This window comes from Prionailurus viverrinus, chromosome D1 (assembly GCF_022837055.1).
Source record: "Prionailurus viverrinus isolate Anna chromosome D1, UM_Priviv_1.0, whole genome shotgun sequence".
In the NCBI taxonomy this organism is placed as follows: Eukaryota; Metazoa; Chordata; class Mammalia; order Carnivora; family Felidae; genus Prionailurus; species Prionailurus viverrinus.
Window position 1 is genome coordinate 77,308,765 of NC_062570.1, and position 17,247 is coordinate 77,326,011.

Genomic DNA, 17,247 nt, shown 5'->3' on the forward strand with positions numbered 1-17,247 from the left:
GACTCGGCTCTTTTTATTTATTTTTTTTCTTGAGTTTTGGATCAAATTTTACAAATAAAGTTGCCTGTTGTGATTCTGTCCCATCCACTGCATACTTAGTATCGAGACCCCTGTGAAATGTTTTGATGAATGTATGTAGAGTCTAACTGAATCATACTTACATTTCAGACTGTTGAACACACTTAGATGGTCACGCATTCAGTTTAAACAAGGTGAAAGAAATTCTGATATAGTAAAGAGGGGCAAGGCCACAAACATGATTATATAATTATTGTTAAAAGAACTTTCTCCTCCCTCTTGCAAATAAGACAAAAGCATAAGTCACAATTTAGAAGCAGCAATACTTACCACCTTTCCAGGCACTGAAAAATTGATAACTTACAAGGGACTTGCATATCTATTAATTCAAGTTATCATCCTAGCACAGGTGAATGGTGTAATTCCTACATTACATTACGTTCCTGCATTACAGAATAGTAAATTAATGGCTCCTGAGCAACAGTTTGTTTGGTTGACTTATACCATGTTGGGACTGGTGGCCAGCTCTCCTAATGCCTGCCCAGTGCTATTTTCTTCTAGACCACACCACCTCTCAGGTGGTGAAGGATACACCTTTAAGAAAAGTTACTTGTATGTTCAATAGTTCTTTTAGAACAGTGAATGTTTCCATTTGAGCCACCAGCATATTTTTAAGAGTTGGCAGTTACTGAGTGGTACAAAACGAATAAAATGTGTAAATAACATTTTATCTGAGCTGAGAATTCAAACTTAGGTTGTAGTTTCAGTTAAATCACGTCATAGTGGTTTATAATACCTAAGGCTCTTGAATTCATTATTATTCTGAATCAAGTTGTTTCATGAAGTTTTATTCACTTTCCTAGTATCAAAAAAGATGTTAAGTCATTCATGCTAACAATATTTTAAATCCCCCAAAATAATAAAATTATTCATTAAAAATGACAAGCTCAGATTACCATTGTTCATTGATATTTGCCAGAGATTCTACTCAATATCAAATATTTTTGCGAAGATGGAGTTCACTACATGAAATTAATTCCATGTGAATTAAATTATGTCAATAGTTTAAATACTGTATTTGACAACTACTGTTAAAATGTGGTAAGTTAGAAGATATCTCTCCTTTAACTCCTTAAATGCAATCATGGAATGGAGAACTTGAAAATGATTCTTTTAAAAATACGGGTGCCTGGGTGGCTCAGTCAGTTGAGCATCTGACTTCAGTCAGGTCATGATCTTGTGGTTCACAAGTTTGAGCCCCGCATCAGGCTCTGTGCTGACAGCTCGGAGCCTGCTTCAGATTCTGTGTCTCCCTCTCTCCCTGCCCAACCCCTGCTTGCTCTCTGCTTCTCTGTCTCTCTCTCTCTCAAAAATAATAAAGAAAATATTTATGACCCAGCATTAAAAAAAAATCTTAAGGGGCACCTGGATGGCTCAGGTCACGATCCTGCAGTTTGTGAGTTTGAGCCCTGCGTCAGGCTCTGTGCTGACAGCTCAGATCCTGGAGCCTGCTTCAGATTCTGTGTGTGTCTGTCTCTGAAAAATGAATCACATTAACAAAAAAAATTTAAGTGTTTAAAACATGTTAATTTAAAATTATTAAAATTAAAAAATTAATTTTCATTGGAAAAACTAAGACATTTATAAGAATCATTCATAACTGTATAGGTCAGTGTTGGCAAACTATGGCCCTGATGCTAAATCTGCTTCTATACTTCCCTGGAACACAGCAGGGACCATTCATTAATACATTCTCTACTGCTGAAGAGGTAGAATGGCAGAACTGAGTAGTTCCAACAGAGACTTCGTGGCTCACTTGGTCTTGCCCTCTACAGAAAAAGTTCACCAGCCTCTGGTAAAGAAAATGACTAACACTGCTGTGTATTTTAGAATGGGTTTCCATTTTTACCAATGAATTTTCAAAATTTCACCACTGTCTTTATTGCACAGCCATCAGTGTTGATGGTTTATCCTAAAATAGGGTTTTTTTTTGTTTTTTTACAACTACAATCCGAAAATGTGTTTTCTTCGTTTCATTTTAGATCTGGTGGGTAAATGTAACCTGTGCCAACTTGATAAAATGTTATTGATATTTAGTAGCACAATTTACACTACTGCCAGCTCCTATCAATAAGGGGTTTGCTTCCTATCAAATAATTGATGACATTTTCTTATCAAAAATTATTGAGTGCTTTATACATAAGCTACTCCGCTACACTCTGCTCAGAAAATAAAGATGAAAAAAATTGTCGTTAAAGTTCACCATTATGTGAGCCTTTAGAGGTGTTGAGGATCTTTGAATCTATTAGGGGATCCAGTTGAAATAACTGCTTGAAATACCTTCTTGATTCAGAAAGTTATATTTCAGAATATAACTTGATTCAGAAACTATATTTAACAAATCTGCCTCCTTACAGACCCTAACCATTGTCTGCTCCACCACAAGGGTCAAGAAGCTAACACAGAGTCTGGTAAGAAACAATGATCAATACATAAGTAATTGTTTAGCTACCTTCCAATTACCTGTAGTGTCAAAACATTGTGATTCAGGAGAGTAGAATATGAGGGGAGATGAAACTTCTATGAACTAGATAAATCTATTAAAACAAAATTTACCTCACTCTTCTATGTTGCATATGAAATATATATATATATGCATGTGTATTATATATGTTTTATATATAAGTAGAATATCAATATATAATATATATTCATGTGCGACCTATAATGCATATATTTTAATATTTATATTCATATATGTCTATGTGTGTGTATATATATATATATATATATATACACACACACACACATACATACATACATACATATCACCAGACTTCCCCTCTTCTGAGCTTTACACTTCTGTGCTTATGTCACTATTGTGGACTTTTAACAGACTATATAGGCTAGCCTATGTACAATCTTCATCTTATACCATCCAGCATAGTGCCTTGCATAGAGTACATCTTCAATTAATTGTAAAAATTGAATTCATAATCATCTTTTACAGTATCAAAAAGTTATCATCGGAGAGTGGAGACAATCCACTCTAGTGGCTTTCAAATGTTCTTAAGCGGTAAGACCTGTTTGAAAAATCAAAATGTATTCTGTGCTCCAATATAAAAATTCAGTAAAAGCAGTTTCTCTGTTTGGAGCAAGGGTTGAGAACCCCTTCACACATGCCACACCATAGCTCACAAACTTCAACAGCACGGTTTCAAAGTCATTGACCTGAACTTCATCTTCACCTCTACAGATGAAACCAACGCTCAGAGAGGTTAAGTGACTTGCCCAGAGTTCATAATTCATCATAGACCTAGAGCGACCACCCAATCTACACGGTTTTCCCTGTGCCGTCCTGCTAATGACCCCAAATGTTTTCCACATTTCATTTTCAAGTGAGCTTTTCTTACTCCTTCTAAATGGATGACGTTAAAAGACAATCATGGAGGAACTTCAATATCTGTAATTGTCTCTGTGTTCTGTATTCCTCCTGATTGTGATATTGCTTTATGAAATTCAGGTACTAAGAACTGAGAAACATTCTAATTAAAAGCCTGACAGCATGCCTAAACCCACAGTAGTAACAAGCCATTTTACCCAATCTCATGCTCTATAGGAAAATTTTAAAATACAATTTTTGTGAGCACAATTCATTCCAGAAACATGCTTGTATTCCAAAGCACCTGTATATCAAAGTGAATTTCCCCATAAAAAATTATGGAAACTCGGATGACTCATTCCACAACTCCAAAATACTCATATAAAAATGATTATAATACTGCAATATAATACAAAATAATAAAGAACATATAAAATATAAAGCAAAATAAATTAACCTGCACTTACCTCTGAAAACCTTCATGGCTGGTATAAGGGAGACAAGAGAGAGGAGGGTTATTGTGTAGGACGACTTTCATTATCACTAATAGCACCACTGCTACCTGTTGGCTCAATGGAATCTTTTTCTGCATGGGGGACATTGTATACAATAAACTCTTGTCATATACTGTATTTAATGTAACTGTCAATAAGGCAGCAGAGGAAAGGGTTTATATCTGTAGGCAGCCTGGCCTAGAATGAAGCAAAGCATTCCTAAGCTTACTCTTGTATGGAAAAGCAAAGGACTATCTATCCATAGGTGTTTTGAAGTGACAACAAAATACAGTAGTTCCAGTTGTGGGCACCTTCCAACATTCTTAAAAGTTATTTATGCCAGACACCAGAGCCTGAGACCAAGCATCAGCAAGCTACTCGCAATCTAAGGTTTTACTGTACTCCTTAAAGTTAACACACACACACCCATCAGAATACTACAAAACCTGGCACTGAAAGGCGATCTTGCGTATAGTCTGCTTTCTGATATTATTCATTTGCCCATTTACATTTTTTAATGTTTATTTTGAGAGAGAGAGAGATCATGAGCGGGAGATGGTCAGAGAGAGAAAGAATCCCAAGCAGGCTCCACACTGTCACCATGGATCCCATGACCTGAGCAGAAATTGAGTCAGATGCTTAAACAACTGAGCTGCCTAGGCACCCCACACTATTGCTTTAGTAAAGAGCCAAATGAATATAAAGGAGGGAGGTGGGAATACTTCTTTTAAATACAAAATAAAAATATATTCTTTTGATCAAAACATCAAACACCATGCAGCTTGGGAAATGAAGATACTGTAAAGAAAATAGAACAAAAATCTGGGGTACTACATTCCATATTTACAAATGGTGAAGTATTACCTTCAATCATGTCTGTGAACAGAGCTTTAATGATTCTATTGTGGGCTAGGGAATAATTTTTCTTAGATAATTTTACATATAAAATTTGAAAACGGCATTGAAGGAATGAGTCACTGCACTAGAAATCAGACTGACAAAGGTTTTAATCAGATTTTTAAACCTCAACTATTATTGGGGACAATGTAGAAAAGTACCCAGAGTAAGTTGGAGGGAGTACAGTGACATAAATAGTGCATCTCAAAGGTCTCAGTAGATTGTGAGCCAATTGTTGATAGTCGACTATATGGACCCAGGCTTTTCGCTTTATTCAGAGAAGCCCCAAATTGGGATTTTACTGTGTGATGTTATGAGTCTTAAATTCTGAATCCAACTTTAAAAGAATGAATTCAGGACATACAAAACATGTTGGTGGACTGATGTAGCTCGTAGAATCAATTTGTCACAGACCTCTGGTTGAGAGCCACAGGAAACCCTTCAGTTAACTCATGCTACTTCAGAATTTATAGGTCAGCAAAACAGTTGCTTTTCTCTTTACCCCCTCTCCCCCTTCCCTCCCATTTATCGTTCACTTTAATCGTATGTCATTAAATGGTATCTAAGCCCCAGAATTTCCTTGGTGTGTTCTATATCTGCCTCTGCAAAGTGTGTGTATTGACATTTCTGCTGATTAGTTCAATTCTACTGGAACTAGAACACTTCTTAAATGAGTGGAACATCAGCATCCTACCTTTTAGAAGGCATCATTTGTAATCTTAAATATTTCCATTTCTGAAACCAATGATGCGTGTGTAGAAAGTACTCATTTGGAAGGCTTAAAATAGGAATATGTTACTTTTTATCAAAACTCTTCATTTCCCAAGCCACAGATACGGATTAATTCACACAAGTGCACTGACGATGACTAAGTGTTGTCATGCTTGGTGGAGGAACAAGACAGCTAGACTCACAATCTTTCCTGTTCCAGCTTCACTCTGAATCACGACCTGACAAATCCTAGCAGACCAGGGTACCCCAGGTAGGCTATGGCAGCAGAAAGCATATGACTTGCTGGCAGGATCTTGGAGAGTCATCTGCAGAGATAAAGAGAAACACAGAATACCTTCTCATTAACAATGGCAGAGCATCTTGGCAGCTGCAGTACATCCAAGAAAGAAATGTTTGTCATTTCTCTCTGTTACTCAACGGAGACATTGAGTAACATGTGGACAATCAGTATAAATAAAATGTGGACAATCAGTATAAATAAATGTGGACAATCAGTATAAATGTGGACAATCAGTATAAATAAAACAGACTTAAAATTCTTTGCTATCAAAGAGAGTGAAAAGTGATATTGGAGAGTATCAGATTAAAACTAGCCTTGGGTATGAGTCCCCTGTGGCTGCTATGACAAATTATCACAAAGCTGGTGTCTTAAAACGGGAATTTATTTTCTCACAGTTTTAAAGGCGAAAAGTATGAAAGTATCAGCAGAGCCATTCTCCCTCCAGAGACTCCAGGAGAGAATCCTTTGCCTTTTCCAGCTTCATATGGCTCTACTTGATCTTGGTTTGTGGCTGCAACACCATTCTCTGCCACGTTGGCCACATTTTCGCCTCCTCCTCTTCTCTGTCTCTATTCTAGGTGTCTCTTACAGGGATTTTCATCATTGGATTTAGGGTCAACCTAACAACACAGGAGTTCTTCTCGAAACCCTTAATTACATTTGCCAAATGCCCTTTTTAAAGAAGGTAACATTCACACGTTCTGGGGATTAGAATGTGGACATAACTTTTGGGAAGCCACAATTCAGTTTAGCACACTTTGATCAAGAAGGCCAGAAAACAAATCTTGATTTAACCCCTGTATGTGTCAAAGAGTTGTGATTCCTTCTTTCTCATGCACTGGGGTAGAACAATGTCTGTGTAATCCTCACTCCCATTTAGAGAAGACGCCCTTCCATCTACAGTGTCCAAAGGACTAATAGGCTGGAACTTACATATTCCAGTAATTATTTTCTGCAGAAAATTAAATTTATGGTCTAAGGGAGAAAAAAAACATGAAAGGAATCCAGTAGGCAATTATAAAAACTAAGGGAATGATGAGGTCATGGATGCTTGGCTTTAGTCAATAATGCTTGGATAGTACTTGGTGTCCATTCACAGTCCATCAACAACATTGCAAAAATTAAGAAGTAGAAAGTTCAGCTAAATGCTCATTTCTCTTTTTAAAAAGGACTTCTGGAAAAAGAAAAACCTTCTGACCATACAACAAAAAAATAGTCTGTCAGATATTTATCTGGAATTTCAAGCACATCGTAAAATCTTCATTAATTCTGTGAAAGTCAATTTCAGGTTTCTCTCTCAGACTTAACAGTACTCCAGATAGAGCTTGAGACTAATGGTCTTTAAGCCCTGTATGTGAGTATGTGTTGCAAATATCTCCCTTTTCCCACCAAGGTAACAGATCTCCCTAGTATACCTGATGGCACGATAGCATATCAATTTCCTCTCTTGATTGTGCAGTGGTGTTGGTTAAATTATAGTTTATCATTCTTCCCTTCATCTCATTCAAAGGTAGTTTAAAAGAACCCATCTCTGGGCATTGTGAAGAAATGTAGGCATTTTGTACCAGGAAATAGACTGACAAACCTATTTTAATTAATTATCAAATTAATGTTTAATGGGCAACCTAACAGGCTCTATATTTTTGGAGCTGAGAGAAGAGGACTAATATAGAATTAATGTACTATCTAATAAGGATGGTACTAAGTGGCACACAAATGTTGTCTCACTTCATACTTAAACCACTCCTAAAGCCTGGGGATAGTGATCCACATTCTACTGATGAGAAAATGAAGACATGAACATGTTTTATAACACACAGCTCTGTGTAGGGGTTCTGTGCTTCTGAAACCAAAGCTATATGGAGTAGCTGGGAAATATTTAGAAAGGAAGACTTGAAGTTGTCTTGAAAGATTAGGAACAGGAAGGTTTTCCCAGAATAAGGACAAGGAATGAAATCGGCTGGAGGAGAGTGGGTACTGAAAGTAGGCAGCATAAGTAAAGATTAGAATAGCCTTTTATGTCAGGCTGAGTGATTTGGACTGGGTTGTACAGGACCTGAGATGCATTCTGGTTCTAGTAGGACCACAATTTTTACTGTAATTCGCAGTAGGACCTTGCTATGCCTGGCACGTGCATGACTAGAAGGCCATCTCACTCCAAGATTCAACAGCTGTTAATTTTCTTTCACTTTCTATGGAAGATGGGTAGTTACATTCAGCTGTCTGCAACCATCCCGCTTCTGCCTTCCTGCAGACCTGTGACTCTTCATTTGTTCTCATGAGTAGGGTTGCATTGTGAGCTGTGAAATGCATCCAGCTGTCCAGTCCCTGGCAGAAGCCTGTTCATCATCTGCCCTTCTAGTCTGGATCTAGATGGTTTAATCACACTGCCTTTCAGTGGGGAGATTTATCTTTCTAGTCACTTTACATAGCAATCTAAGAAAAGACGAGAAATCACTCTCCCCCCACAATGGGCAAAACCAGTAAAAAAAAAAAATGCCCACTGTCTGGAGCATGAAAGAAATGATATATTGTGAAAATTCAAACTTTAGGAGTAAAACAGGGGAACTCCGACCAAGAAAATAGTTTAACTGGCCTTTGAGAACTTCCCATGCAATGCACAATAGCAAAAGTGAGAGCATGAAGTGGCTTAAATGCTCATATAACAAATCAGTGTATCTGGCTCAAGCTTTGGAGCCCTCAAACTAAAGACAATGGGAATTGTAGTATCTTGAGAATGTCCCCCCTGAGCACATGCATATGTCTGGCTCCAAAGAACTCTCTTCATTGTTAAGAAACCAGCTGCCAATAGTTTATGCTTTTCCTTTCAATTATTTATGAACTTATATGTATTCTAGGTATCAAATGTTATTTTACTGAACACCTATTTTGGACAATGTTATCTGGGGAAACAGGAATGAAAATGGCAAGGTACAGGCATTCGGAGGAAAAAGAAGTCACTTCCAGACAAAAGGGTACAATACACAGCATTACACTATTGAAGAAGACATTGCTGGATAAAACAGCTCCTAAGGCTGGGCATTCGTTTTGCTAATGTTTAAGACAAAGACTAGGGGAGCTATTTTTAAGGAGCTCTGGGAAGCAAGGCATGAGCAGTAACTGGTGGTGGTGTTACAGTACAGTTGGAACTAGACAAATAAGGCATTCCTGAAGATCTGGTAGCATAATTGGGGGGTGGTCAGCAGGTGTGTAGGAGACTGGGGGTCAGCAACAGAAAATGAAGAAAGAAAGAAATGGCATCAGTTGAAGTTTGCTGACACTTGAGCAGATGTGCTGCACTGTTATAAAGTAAGAGGTGTCTAACAAGAGAGTTTGGTGCAAGGGGATGAAGTCACAGCACATGATTTTGATGCCGTAGTGAGTCTGAACGAAGCCACCAGCACTGTACAGAGTGGGGAACAAAATGACAAGCGGAAGAATAATGAAGACAAACCATACCCGGGAGACACAAGACAAAGTGGAAAAAGCATATGTCTTGGAGCCAAACAAGCCTGGGTTTGAATCCCAGTTTTTTCCCTTCTTAGTCCAGTCAACTGTGACCAAGTTACTAACCTGTCTAAAAAGCAACATCCTTGTTTACCAAAAATGGGGATTAATACCACACACCAATGAGGGACTTTATGAAGTTCATAAACGTTATAGGTGCTCAATGAATAGTAGTTATTTGGAAAATCTCCTTTGATGTTTTTTCTCATACTGACGCCCTCAGATGCCTTGCCCTCTCTTGCCTCACGCTTTTAGGCAACTGCATAAATTGCTGGCCAGAAATTGAGTTATGCCTTTCTTGAGAGTTCAAAACATCTTAGCTATATTGATGAGCCATCAAGAAAATACACAGCTTATCCAGTTTTCTTTTTCCTCCCTCCAAGGATATGAATGAGTAACTTAAACATCTGAAGGTGCTTTGAGGGAGGAAAAAATTCTAAAAGGATGACAAACTGCTAACAAGCCAGGTAAATCTTACAACTGCTCTGCACTTGAATTCTGCTGTCAGGCTGTGTGGGGCAGTGGAACAATGATAAAGGGGTGTGTTGTCGATAGACGACAGTAGGTAGGTAATGATTGGAAATGATTACCTACTGGCCGAAGGACCAAAATCTAATGGTGAAGAGCAGTCAGGTAATTTGAAGTCATTTGATCTGACAAATATTATGCAGCTGAAAAGGCTGGGTATTGTTTCCCTAGTAAAACCTTCAAGGAAAGAAACATTTAACCTTTGAAGGCACATGCAGAACACCCTATTCCTCTGCACACTTAAGAAATGGAAGGAGTTTCTGAAGAAATAATATGCTTGGTGGCACTTTTCAAATAACAGGACGAAGAGAGTTTTGAACAACAGATGAGACTGAGTAGATTGACTCAAATTTTCCCTATTTTGGTGGCTTCCACAAATCTCCCAGCTCTTGCCATGTATGTGTTCATGTCCATGAAGGCTGTCAGGTGGTCTGTATTGCAGTGGTACAGTCAAGTCAGATCAGCCAGTAGCCACTGAGTGCTCACAACTTAACTATATTCTATGGAGATTGGTAAAAACCAAATGTAAGAGTTCAGAATGAAGGCTTGCTAAAAGAGTCCCAATGAGTGACTGAAACAGGTAAGTCACTTCCTTTACCTCCCAGATTTTAATACTCATTGTCATAAGGCAAAGAATCAACAAATGACTATTATTTCCCAGAGATAGATTTGATAAAGTATAGGTATTGGTTTTAGAGGAAGGAAGCAGCTCACATAATATTAAAAGCACAGGTGTGAGATGCTTCAATTATCCTTTCCTGATAGAATTATTTAGATAATTTAAGGAAGAAACAACAAAAATAAGTACTCAGGTTGTGTACATTATAGGGGGGAAATTGTAGATTGAATCTCTAGGGCTAAGATTTTTTGAACACAAAGTTTGACCTGGTTTGCAGCCACAAGTATTTATTATGTGCCAACTGTGTGTTGATCAGGAAAGGAAGAGAATGAAGGAATAATGGCCCTTGTTTCTGAAGAAGTTTAAAATGTGTAAGGGGTTATAGACTAGGACTTTAAAATCAGTGTGCTAAGGGTTGCAACTGAGGCCACCATAAGATGCTAAGGGAGTAGAAAGGAGGAAACCTTAACTCATCCTTTTTGGGTAAAAAGTTGTCAGGGAAGTCCTTAAAAGGACTGGGTGGAGATGAAAATATCCAAGGGAATACTGCAATAAAGAGTGTTCCAGAAGATGAGAATAACATGGGAGAATACCTGGGAGAGTGATAGAGTGGCATCCATAGGTGGTTCCATACTTCTGGGACATAATTGTGAAATGGAAAGTAGGGGGAGATGGTAAGGACATTTGAAGAGAGAAACAGGGGCCAAGTTTTGGAGGGTCTTGTTTGTGAACATATGAGAGAGTTGGACAATGAGCAGGAAAAATGATTTCATAATCCAAGTTTGAAATTAAAAATGGGAAAAAATACTTCAGTGTTGACATTTAAAGTAAGATCCTGATGACCATGACAACTTCCTGGACCATGAGCATCTGCCACAGAAGTGTTAAATACTCCAGAATTTTGCTTCAGGTCTTTTGAAATAAAGGAGCCAAGAAGACTAAAGAATGACAGGTCAAGCACACTTGAAGAAAAAGCAACATTATGGAAAGCAGAGCACAGGTGATCCCAGAAAAAACAAACAAACAAAAAAGACTGACGAAACTTTCTGGTTATAGTCCTTTACAATACATTCTTCTTACCTTGGCCTCTGTCCTTATGTCCCTGCTACTTTGGGTTTCTAAGGCTGTAAAAGCTCTAGCAGAATATTGTCAGTTGAGGTTAGAAAGTGTGTTTTTGACTAAGTGGAAGGGTGAAAGAAAAGCAGCATGAAGGTTTAAATAATGGAGGAAGGTGTGAGTAAACAGGCCAGAGATCATCTCCCTCCAGTCTTCATTCTGAGGATAAAGAGAGTATACTTGAAGAATCAACTGTATTCCCAAGATTGTCCCCGATAGGGGGACATCTGGAACGTATGCACTTATTCTCTCTTTAATTGTTTCAGGCATACATGTGTTTATTTATTCCTTTATGCAATTTTCTATTCATGTATTATTCTACTTCCTTACTTAAGATAATTTCAATATCTACTTGCAGTGTAAATAAACTAAAACTAAACAAGGAGCTCCTAAGTGTCACTACAACACTAAAAAGGTAAAAGGGTTTACTGTAACTAACATTTATTAATGTCTTGCTATGAACTAGCATTGCTGGTAATTTCCTTAATGGTCACAATAAACCTTTGGCAGCGGTACTATTTTTAACTCCATTTTACTAATGAGGAAACTGAAGCAGAGAGAGATTACATAATACTCCTTAAGGTTGCAGAGTTCCCAAGAGGCAGATTTGGGATGAATCTACCAGAAGAGTTAAACTTTAACTGGCCAAGAGACCCCATTATGCTTTTCCTCTTCCTACACTAGAAAATAATTTTTCAATTTTGCTTCTTCTGTTCACCTAAATTATTTTTCCACTGTGTTACCCAACCTCACTTTGTCCTTTTTCCTCTGATCACTGAATGTTTCAATCGGGGCCCAGAGAGAGAAAAACAAAACAAAACAAAATGGGAACCACTTTAGATATTTCCAGCAGAAGGAATTTAATACAGGAGATTATTTACACATGTGTTGGAATAACTCTGAAGCTAAACAGAGGAAACCAAATCAGAGATTAACAGCATCTGGAAGCTTTTGGAAGTATAACAAGAGGACGTAGTGTTAGCAAAGTGCAGGAGCCAGAACCAGGCCCAACTGGCAGAAGCCGGAAGCAAGGCGGGGGCTGCCATGTTGGAATAGGAACCACAAAGCCTGTCTGGTGATAGCTAGAGTGACAGAGGACATTGCTCAAGGCAGAGACAAGAGAAAAACCTGGCTTCTTCTCTCCTCCTACATTCTAGTCTTCTGATGCTTCCCTTTAATACAACCTATCTACAAGTCAGAGGGAAAAGGAAGTTTGCGAATGTAATGCAACAAGGGAAGGACCAAAGAGGACTGTGAGAACAATTCAGCAAATGTCAGGTTCCCCAAAGGGCTGATTGACCAGTTTGCTCCATCAGCCCATTTTCTCAATAAAACCACAGATATGGCATATCTGTGCAGCACATAAACAGTAAAACTCAAGCATCTATTTTCAAAGATATGGTTGCTGACACACCATACCGTTATGCACACTTTTGAAAGAAACATGGTCACCTTTCCCTTGGATGGCAGCCAGTAACATTTGCCAGTGATACAAGTTACAAAGAGATAAGAAAATGGTATCTTTGTTGAAATTTAATGATCTAAGGAAGTTAAGTCTCACTTTCAACGACACAGTTTGACATATTGTGTCATTAACCTCTGTATGTATTTCCTCCACAACTTCTAAAGTAGGTTCCCAAAGGGCATCACTATTCGTGGCAGAAATGATTTAAATTTTGTCATGTTAAAGTGACAAATCATGTAACATTTCATATGGGCATATATTTGAAAAGAAAAACATAGTTCCTGAGTGAAAGTTAGAGGGCACTTGCTATTGCAGGATTGACAATATACTGACATGTTTAGACAGAGAGCAAGCTGCCTTCTTGAACAGTTTCTACAGTATGTAAGAGACCACAGGGTGTCTGAGATAAGACTTAGTAAAAGATTCTCTCCCTCTCTCTCTCTGTCTCCTCCAAAATTTGGCATTTAGCTACATTTACACTTTTGTAATACCCCTGGTGATATTGCTGTCACTAAAAGTTCTGATTGAAAAAGTCTGCATGAAGTAGCCCTCCTACCAAACTTCCTTATTAGCGTTGCATTACACTGGACCACCACCTGACGCTATCCTTTACTTCCAAAGACTTTCATTTCTAGTTGTGTTTATACTCACTACTATAGATGAGCATGTCTTGAATGGCTTAGTTCACTAGAGTCTTCTCCAATCCAGTTGGTCAGAAGCCCCTATGAAGGACTTATTTAGAAATAGACTATTTGTAAGGATAACTTAGAACTCAAAGAGTAATTTGTTCTAGCAAATCCCTGTTATGTTCTTAGTGTGTTGTCTTTTTCTATGTCTACACTTGCTAGATGAGTAACTGCTGCATCACTGCATTTCATTTTGCCTGTGTAGACAGCTTGAGGACATTTAACATAGTTGATTAATGGAATGGGAAAAGACTGACAGAGCAAATTGGCTGAATTTCTGAAACAGGAACTTATTTTGCTTCCTCCTTCAGCTTTCTCAGTCTGGTCTTGTTTTTATAGAAATTCACGGTTTCAGTCATTTTGAAAGTCTTGTTTGAAAGATATACCTTAGAACTGTTGATGCATATCAGTGAAAATACACTATAGAGAATCCTAAGTTTATTGAAACTGTTCTCTGAGTTTGGAAGCAACTGAACAACAGTAAAGAAACAAAAAAGAGATTTAAAATTTTAGATTATTTCAGATAGAACTGTTTGGAGAATTGGGTGCATAGCAGTAATGGCTTCATAAAATTAATTCCCAGAATTAAGTAGATTTACTCATGTGGTTTTGGACAAAATCAGATCTCCCACACGTGCAGAGCTTGCCACTGTGAAATTTAATGCATGAAGAAACAGGATAGAACGCACATTGTCTTCAGGGACACTAGTGCCAAATGCAAGGAGGGAGGAAAGGACTGAGCTTTGCATGCATGTAGCTTCTTTCCTTACCTGACTAATCATATTAGTAATTCCTTCTCTCTTGGGATGTAGCAGGTAAATGGGCAAAAGAAGTCAGGTGCTTCTACAAAAAAAGGAACAGCAAGTTACATCCTGTCAGTGTCATCTTTTATTCAGTTTACAACTTGTTCTCTCTTCCTTCCTTTTCCTCTTTCTTTTCATTCTTCTTTGGTGTCAATTTTATTTATTTCATACAGCAGGGGTGTCTGGGTGGCTCAGTGGGTTAAGCATCCAACTCTTGGTGTCAGCTCAGGTCATGATCTCATGGTTCGTGAGTTTGAGTCCCACTTCAGTCTCTGTGCTAATAGTGTGGAGCGTGTTTGGGGTTCTATCTCTTGTGCCCTGCCCCAGGTCTCTCTCCCTCTAGAAATAAATAAATAAACTTTAAAAAGTCTATACAGCAAATATTTATTGAATACCTGCTTTAGATGATCTCTATAACAGAATCTTCTTATTCTCCATTTCCTCCTCCATATTTAACCTGTGCCTATGTGAGCAATGCCAAATCTATTGAAGGAAAAAAGTGGGGTTAAGCTTTTATACTATGGATATTTACATGCACATACATACATACATACATACATAGTGAGTTCTCTGTTGGGTATTAATTTTAATTCATTCACTTAATCATTCAAAACACATTTATTGAAAAGTATGTAATACTTTTCAAGTGTTGGGGTGTTGGGGATAGCACAGTAGCACAGTAAATAAGAGGGGAGATGTGTTTGCCTCAAGGAGTTTCTATTACAGTTAGGGAGATTGATAATAAGCAAACAGACATAATGTACTCTCAGGCTTCAAGAAAAATAACACAGGGTAGTGAGGGAAGATCTGGCTGAGGAGACCATCTGTAAGCATAGGTCTGAGTGAAATGAAGCAGTGTCCATGCAAATGTATAGGAAAAGAGCCTTCAAAGCAGGTGCAACAACTATACAAGGTTTGGTATAGAAACAAATTGACTTAAAAGAATTATATAGAACATGGTATCCCAAAACCTCAGAAAACAAAGTCTTTTTAAGCACAAACAAAATGTTTGCCAAAATTGACCATACATTGGTTCATAATTCAAGTCTCAATAATTTTTTTAAAGATTGGATTTATATGTGATGTATTGTCTGAACAACCATGGAATTAGGCTGAAAATCAATTTAAAAACATTACTATGTGTTTGTAAATTAAAACTATTTCTAACTAGCTGAAGTAAGAGCATCTTATCTATTGGAATGGATAGCATAATGCATATTAAAATTATTTTGAACTTAATAAAAATACCATATGTTCAGATTTGTGGGATGCAGCAGTTAAGTAGAGGGAACATTATAGCCACAGATGAATACATTGTAATGAAGAAAGATTAAATTTAACAAGATAAGAACACATCTCATGAAGTTAGAAAAAATGTATCAAAGGAAGACGGTGAGAATTAAAAGAAAGGAGAAGGAGAATATTAAAAAACTGAAAATAAAAATAAAGCAAACATTTAATAAAAAGGATCAACACAGGCAGTAATTCTTGGATATCTGATAAGACCACTATACCTCGGATGAGATCTACCAAGGTGAGAGAGACGAGAGAAGAAAGCACATATAATTATCATCAGGAAATAAAGTGACATCACAAGAGATGCTGCAGTTTTAAAAGAAAAAAAAGAGGATATTGCAAACACTAAGTGACAGAAGAAGTAGATAACCTACATACTTTATATCCTTTTAAAAATATAAACTCATGCTCAAATACTTCTCAAAAATGACCTCTAGGCCAACTTTGTCCCATTAAATTCTCCCAAGCATTCAAGGAAGAAATAATTTTAATTTTATGTAAACTATTCAAAAAAAGGAATATGAGTGATGCTAGCATAATGTTAATACTAAAACCCAACAAGGATACTATAAAAAAAATTAAAGGACAAAGCCACTGCGAGATAATAGAAACTATGCATTGGTCTCGGCCCCCGGTTCCTGCCACAGAGCTCTGGAAACCCTTGCAATTAAGTAATAAGAGTACAAGAAGCATCTCTTGTTCTAATATTTGGTCTTTGACCCCATTCCTGACTATCAGAGGGGGCCATTAAGAGGATGTGACTGTTGGTTGAACTATGAGCTGGACCCAGCCAATAGGAGGCTCCTCATCCCTCCCCCCTTTCCTTGGAATGTGTGCTCCATCCACAATCCCCACATTAGGAGGCATTTCAAGGATATAGCCTTAAGAGAGTAAGGTGTTGTTGAGAACATCTGGACAGTACATGTGACTGAACCCCATTAAGTCCTCTACATAAACTTTTAAGATTCTGGTAGGCAGGTGTAGATATCTACTTGTCTTGTGACTGCCCCAAACTGTGTATTATGTTTCCTTGCTTATTAAACCTGCCACCTATCAATGTGGAGTGACCTGTATTTTTCTTTGGTCTCTAGTATGGGGCCAGTTTTAGATTTTATCCAGGGAACTTCCAAGGTTGTAAACCAACACTGACACAGGACTCCTAAAACACCTGTCAATTACTAAGTGGTAAGAGCACTAGAACCATCTTTTGTTCTACTGAGGCTCTGAATGGGCTCCTGGAAGGCTCCTGACAGGGACTGGTCCCCAGAAAGACCAAGCCATGATTAGAAGCTTGGAATTTTCAGCCCCACCGCCATCCTCCAGAGAGAGCTGGAAATGGAGTTAATAATTGGTCATGCTTATGTAAGGAAGCCTCCCTAAAATCCCAATAGTATGGTGCTCACAAACTTTCAGGCTGGTGAACA